This window comes from Etheostoma cragini, chromosome 19 (assembly GCF_013103735.1).
Source record: "Etheostoma cragini isolate CJK2018 chromosome 19, CSU_Ecrag_1.0, whole genome shotgun sequence".
Taxonomy (NCBI): domain Eukaryota; kingdom Metazoa; phylum Chordata; class Actinopteri; order Perciformes; family Percidae; genus Etheostoma; species Etheostoma cragini.
The window spans coordinates 2,244,590-2,251,710 of NC_048425.1; the positions used below are offsets into that span (position 1 = coordinate 2,244,590).

Here is a 7,121-nt window from a genome sequence, read left to right on the forward strand (position 1 = left end):
TCTCTCCACTATCTTTTATTTCTACCCCCCCTGTCCTTTTCATCCTTCATCCCATCCTCCCTCACACCTCCCTCACCCACTCCTTTTCCTCCAACACTTTCTCTTCCTCCTGCATTTGGTTTTTTGATTTTTTTTTTGCTTCTTTTGTTTGCCCTCTACTTTTTTTATTCTACAACAATCCCCCTCCATCTCATGTACTTCTTATCTTTGCTTATCCACTTCCATTCCTATTTTTTCCTCTTGTAATTTCTCTTGCTGTTTTCTGTCCGCCTCCAACATTCTCACATCATTTCTCCCTTTTCTTTATTTTGCCCTATCCACCAAAACCATCTCTGCTGTCAGATTCTCCCGATGTTTGACCACTCTCTGTTGGATTACAAACATGCTCCAAACTGATTGCAACAAATGTCCCTCAAGAAAGCATACGCTCATCAACCCAGCTCCACAGCTACAATCGAGAAGATGAATTAATAAACTTATTAGAGAAACACATGGTGCACACAAAATAGTAATTTATTTAGGTAGAAGACGCTTCTTCAACACATTTGCAGGAGTGTCAGTGTAGCCTTTGACATTTACTACAGCTGAACTCCCACATCTGAGTGGCAGATGCTTTGCTGAAGCAATGGTGCAAATGTTCAACATCCTTTTATGTAGAGTATAGAAAATGCATCTGGTTCATTATGAAACTGAGGCAGTACAAATTCGACTGTGGCAACCACCACAGTCTCTGTAATTGACGGGAAACGCTGCTACGTTCTCTATTAGCAGCAAACGCCTAGAGCAGAGATCTTCAACAGGGGGTCCTTAGAGTTGCTGCAGGGGGGCGGCCTAATTAATGCGCCAATGGTTTAAAAAAATATATACATTAACATGCATCCAATGTACACAACATGTATGACAGATGTGCTGGCCAACAGCGAAGATAGCCATAGGGTTGCCATCCACATTTTAACATTAAAACATGGTGTTTAAGTAAATGAAGATGCCAACATTTTTTTTTCATTTTTAAAGCAGCTTGGTATTGTATGCACCATTTAATAAAACAATGAAGTATGTGTGAAAGTGTTAGGCCGTCCTTGTTATTACATTACATGTCATTTAGACTTATTGCTCTATAGATTGCTCTATATGTCAGAGGTTGCACGCCTCTGGAGCAACTAGGGGTTAAGGGTGTTCCTCAGGGTCATATAGGTTCATATATCGCAGTGGGAATCTAACCCAGGTCTCCCACACCAAATTACCTTAAGTCCCATTTAATATGCAACTTAGACTTATACAGTAGGGGTCCCTGCTCTGTCCCTCTTTCAGCTAAGGGATCCTTAGCCTTAAAAACACTGAAGACCCCTGCTCTAGAGACATTTCTTTTCTACTAGTCCAATGTCGTCACCGTCACAAGCATTCCTTTATTTGATCATGGTGACTCATGATTAATTCAAACGCTTCTCTAGTCAATTAGTCATTTTTAAAAACTTTTTCATGCCAAATGACTTATTTTTCAAAAAACTTATGAGCACATCTCTTGCGATTCTCTCAGCTTTACAGATCGGTCAATTAAATCATCTGATTGATTGATAAAAGGACAAAATCTTGAGTGATCTGCAAATAGGAATCTCCTTAGTCAAGGGCAGCCCAATGTGAAACACTCGTCAGATTGTCCATCAGGTGAAAATGTCTCGACACCAGCAGAGGACCACTCTACCAGTGTCCCCAGGGGCCGACCCTGGGTCCTCGGACCTGATATTGAGAACCAGCTTACTGCGGGTAGTGGCCTGGCTGTGTGCTGGAACGTCTTGTTTTGGGGTCCTGGGAAAAAACAGACCAGAACCGGTCAGAGGAGGGACAGAACTGGACATCTCTGCTGTGTTCTGGAGAATACAGGAAGTTGGGCGGAGCGTGCGTGCGTGTGTGCGTGCGTGTGTGTGTGTGTGCACACGCGCGCTTTTAGTGTGCCGTATTTCATCTTTACGAAAAAAGAGTTTGGCAGAGAAGTACATTCGTGCATGAAAGCACGTGTGAGCGAACTTGTTGCTGTCGCAGAATGTGTTCTGTCGGGTGTGTGTGTGTGTGTGTGTTAGTGTGTCTGTCATCGTTGAATGTGTGAAGCAGGGCGGAGAGCCCGAGTGGGAGTTTGTGTGTGTCTCATCGTTACTGTGAAAGTGTTTGCGTGTGTGAAACCGAGCGTAGTGTGTGTGTCCGTTTGTGTGTCATCGCAGTGAATGTGTGAAACAGGGCGGAGAGTGAGTCAAAGTTTGTGTGTATGCCTGCCCGTCTTTGATGTGTGTGTGTGTGTGTGTTTGTGTGTGTTGTAGTTGTTGTCAAGTGTGTGAAAGTTGGTGGAAAGTGTGTATTTTCTGTGTGTGTGACAGCGGATGACGGATGGGCCGGCAGGACGAAGCAGGGGACGATGAATGAGGTGACAGACAGAGACGGATAGCCCTTTATCCCTCCGTCACAATCCCTCTTTCTCTCTCCCTCTCTTCTCTTTCTCCGCCTGTCGGGATGATGTAGTGCCTCTTGTTCTCCCGCTCGGAGGAGGAGAAGGAAGGGGGAAAGATGGGGAGAATGAGAAAAGAAAAAAAAATTGCATTCATCCAGCATCGATGTTTACTTCAATCCCCCCTACATACACACACACACATACACACACGCTTTCCCTCCTTTGCTCCCACTGCCCGCTCCGTCCGCCTCTTCCTCGTCTCCATCCTCTTCTTCTCTTCCCCTTCCCCTCCCCTTTCTTCTTTCTTTTGCTGATCAGAATCGGTTGACTCCTCATCGCTCCTTTGTGAGTTATTCAGCTCCTCAGTCCTCTTTATTTCTTTCTCTTTCGGCCATTGTTTTTTGTAACCATTCTTATCATATCAAAAGAAGCGCATTCCTCCCACCTCCATACGCGCTTTCATGCGTCATTTTTGTGCGCACATCTGCCTAAGTGCATCTTTTTGTGTCCACATTCTTTCAGGTAACTTTTTCATGTGTGCATCGACATGGTGTCATATGCGTTTGTGTGTGTGTGTGTGTGTGGGTGTGTGGGTGTGTGTGTGTTATTGACCTGATGGTGAATGGTCGATAAATCACGCTGACGGGGCCGTTTGTTCTGTGGTCGGGTCCCGGTGTTCTGGAAGGTTCCGGGGTCCTGGGACAGAGCCGAGACAGTAGTTCCCCCAGGACACACACACACACACACACACACACACACACACACACACACACACACACACTTATATATTTAGATGGACACACATGAGTGAGAGCACACTGAGTGAGATAATCATATAGTTTGTCTCTGAGCATTTCCCAAAAAACTCCATGTACAACAAAACATGGCGTACGTCTCTAATACATTACAACACTCCACACACCGGGGCGAAATTCAGATTTTTATACCAAAAGTTCTTATGGAAGAATAAGATCACAAGATTAAGAATCAGTGTCAATATTCGGTGCTGCAGACACATTGCTCAAATTCAAAAGAACTGGATACCACTAGGTAAATAGGACTGGAGTAGAAGTCCAAGTAATAACTATTTTCATTATCAGGTAAACTTTCAAATGTTCATTTACAAGTCTATGAAATGTCTATCATAATTATTCAGAGCCCAGAATGACATCTTTAAATGACTTGTGTTGCCTAACCAACAGTTCAAAAACCCGAAGACGTTACATTCACAATATATTCATGTACTGTATACTGGATTGAGAGACTGTGTGGCATTTTTTCTTCAATTGACAATCAACTGATTATCAAAAGCTCATTTTGTCCCAGTCGTGTGGCCGCCCCACTCACATTCCCAAAAATTACATGTGTGCAAACAATTCATATGCAACACGTGACGCCACCTTGGCTAGTCGTGTGCCAAGAGTTTTCCCTACTTTTCGATTTATTGTTCCTTGAGCGTTCACGTGAACTTTCCCAGACGGGGCGATTATTCCAACGCCACATGAATGTAGCATATGTACACAGACTCTCTAGATTTAACTGAATGGAGGTTTCAGATATAACATACATGACCCAGGATTAATTGAACCTTCCTCCTGCGTCAGACTAAAAAGCAGCAACAAACACACACACACACACACACAAGCAAACACAGAGACACATACACAAAGACACACAGGAATGAGATTTTTTTACTTTTAGGTCAAAGTATTTTAAACTGTCTAGAAAAAGGCTGATTCACTGTAACGAGTTTATCTGAGCTGTCAGCAGCTTTCTCCCATTCTCCACAATTGCTAAATAATTTGAGTGTAGGAGGCTGATTGTGTTAGTGTGTGTGTGTGTGTGTGTGTGTGTGTGTGTGTGTGTGTGTGTGTGTGTGCGCGCACACACACACTCCCCAGGCTGCCCTTTTCCACAGATCCTATCAGTTCTCCTATATTTAGAACATTCAGAAGTTTGTGGTAACTTCAAACCTTTGGCTGCCCCTCGTCTGTCTCTGTAAGTGTGTGTGTGTGTGTGTGTGTGTGTGTGTGAGTGAGTGTGTGTCTGTACGTGTGTGTTGCGGTGTGGCGTTCCCTTCAGAAAAGCGCTTGCAACAGTAGAGTTCCACTCATCCCCTTCTCAACTCGTTCATACGCCAGGCATGCATTCTTCCACCTTCAGCCCTGTCGTGTGTGTTGTGTGTGTGTGTGTGTCTTTTGTCATTGATTGGTGCCGGGTTCATTCCTTTGGTTGACCACAGACAGTCAAATTCCATCCATTCATCATGTCATCTCTTCTCCCCTCCACCCGCCTTTTGTCTTTCTTACGTCTTTTTATTTTCTCAAAGTCTCGGGTTTGTTGAACTTTAACTTTTTGGGTTCTTCTGTTTCTGATGCCATTCTCTTCTCCCCATTTCCCCCATTATTCATATTTCTTCCCTCTCCACACTTTTCCTCCATTTCTGAATTTTTTTCCTCTCCTTTCCCCAATTTTCTCTCCTCTTCACAGTTTTCTCTCCTCTCAACTTTTCCAATTTACACTTTCTTCTCTGTTTCTCATGTTTTGTTTCTCTCTCTGCTTTCCATTTCTTTGACTCCTCTCCTTCCTTGTAATTCTTTGATTTTCTCCATTTTGTCAACTTGTTTGTCTTATTCTCCCATTCTCTTACTTTTGCCTGTCCTACTCTACCTGTTTTTCATTGGTCAAATCACAGATACACAGACACAGACACACACAGACACTTGCTCTAGCTTTCAAAGCTGCCTGACCTCTGTCTAATGTCTGTGTGTGTCCCAACTATTACCTCATGAGGCTTCCCTCTCCAAAAGCAACATGTCACAGCATGACAACTGCTCCCCTTATCCTGACTCGTGTGTGTGTGTGTGTGTGTGTGTTGACCGGCCTAGCGATTATCCAGTGACAGGATAGCAGATTCTTCCCGTGTGTGTGGAGGAAATAGACAGGCTAAGGGATGGGATGAGGCCCTGTGGGAGAGGAAACCTCCATCTCACCTCCTCGTAACCCAGACTGATGAGCAGCAGCGAGAGGGAAGGGACAGTCAAAAGATAGTTGGAAAAAAAAGTGAAGCAAGATGAGGACGGTATGGAGTCATACTTTAGGGAAAGCATGAAGTAAGTTCAGCCAAATATATGAAATGTTCATTTTTCCATTCATAATATGATTTAACTATCTTTAAACTTTTAACACTAGCAAGTTTGAGTATCAGTGGAAGAAGGAGCGAGCCATAGTCAAAAGTCCATAAATATTATGGGTAATGAGGTCAATAAAGGCGCAAAGAGGTCATTTGCAGCCTAGAAAAGCTCACAGTATTGATTTGAGGGAATAGGTATTCAAGTCAAGGAAAAAATACATTATATGGTCATACATTATAAATCCTCTACTTACATTTAAATTGGGCAACACATTTTTTCCTAATGTTATATGTATATATATGTTATTTGTTTCTGTCTTTATTGATTTATTTCATATTAATGTTTATATGGTTTTGAATGCTTATGTATGTATGCACGAACAACCAACGCAAATTTCTCTTAAGGGCTACGTAATCGGCAAAAAATCCTTTTCTGATTCTGATGAAAGTGCATAAATATGCATTTGAGATAGTTTGAGAATATGTTTAGACCGAGTGACCGAATCAAACAGGATATCTTTGACTCAGTGCCTCAGTAATCTGACCGTTATTTCAGTATAAATTGTGATGTTTTACTAGCCTGACTATCCATCTGAAAGATTAAGGGTTTGGCACTGAGTAATGAAAATGGCCCAACTCGAGGGGCGGCACCAAGCGTGCATTTGAAAATCTAACTGCACAAAATTGGATAACACTACAACCAATCACAACAACACATGGGGTGACGTATCCAGAGCCCCATACGCTTAGCTATCAGCAGGGCTTACTGGTAGATTGGACTACAACAGATACACTGATGTGTGTGCAGTTAATGAGCAGCATTACTGAGTGACTCGCTGAGAAAATAAAAATTGTAATCTTGTGAGAACTCTGGATTTTCAGGGTGATATTTAACAATATGTTATCAAATGGGGAATACTATGTGATACTATGTGCAACGATAATTACAACCAAAATCGCAACTGTCTATAACGTTCTTTTCACTTGGCTGGAAAAGCCTCACGGATAAGTTTTTAAAATGTGAAAACTGCAGCACGAGGCCATGTTCCCTTCTTCAGAACAAGCTTTCTTATTCTTGTAAAGTAGGAAAAACAACTTCAGGCCATCCATCACCGTAACAGGAAGCCTTCCCTTGATTCTGTCAGTTTGTTTGTTGCTTCATTACGCGCCTCGCTTCCTTACAGTCGACTCCCACTGAAAGAAATGATACACTCTTAGTTTATGCGCACATTCATTATTAAGCAGTTGATTCAAAGTTGATGCTATCAAGTTTGCAATAGAGTGCAGTAATTCTCCTCAATATGCCAAAAGTTTTTCTGTCTTGAAATTAGAATTAATGGGAGTTTAATTTCAGCTACTGCTAAGCTTGTAGTATGTCAGCGTTGACTTATCTCCCCGAGGTCTGATCCAGAGTTTGTCTTGAGCCAAGGTGACCTGAAATGTTCACTCACATGTGGAGGGATGTGGAGCCGTAAAGGGAGGGGATAGGGGAGTTAGAAAGCGTGGGGGGAGATACAGAACGTTTTGAGTATTTTCGGGGGGGGGGGG

At 42.7% G+C, this 7,121-nt stretch overlaps 1 long non-coding RNA gene across 1 annotated transcript in view; it reads left to right on the forward strand.

Annotated features, from left to right (window-relative positions):
* The first annotated feature begins 2,778 nt into the window (after positions 1-2,778).
* The window catches only part of LOC117935097, a 26,274-nt gene continuing 21,931 nt past the window's right edge, over positions 2,779-7,121 (forward strand). The window contains exon 1 of the long non-coding RNA XR_004654657.1: positions 2,779-2,962. This is a non-coding gene — a long non-coding RNA (uncharacterized LOC117935097). The remainder of the gene's footprint in view (positions 2,963-7,121) is intronic.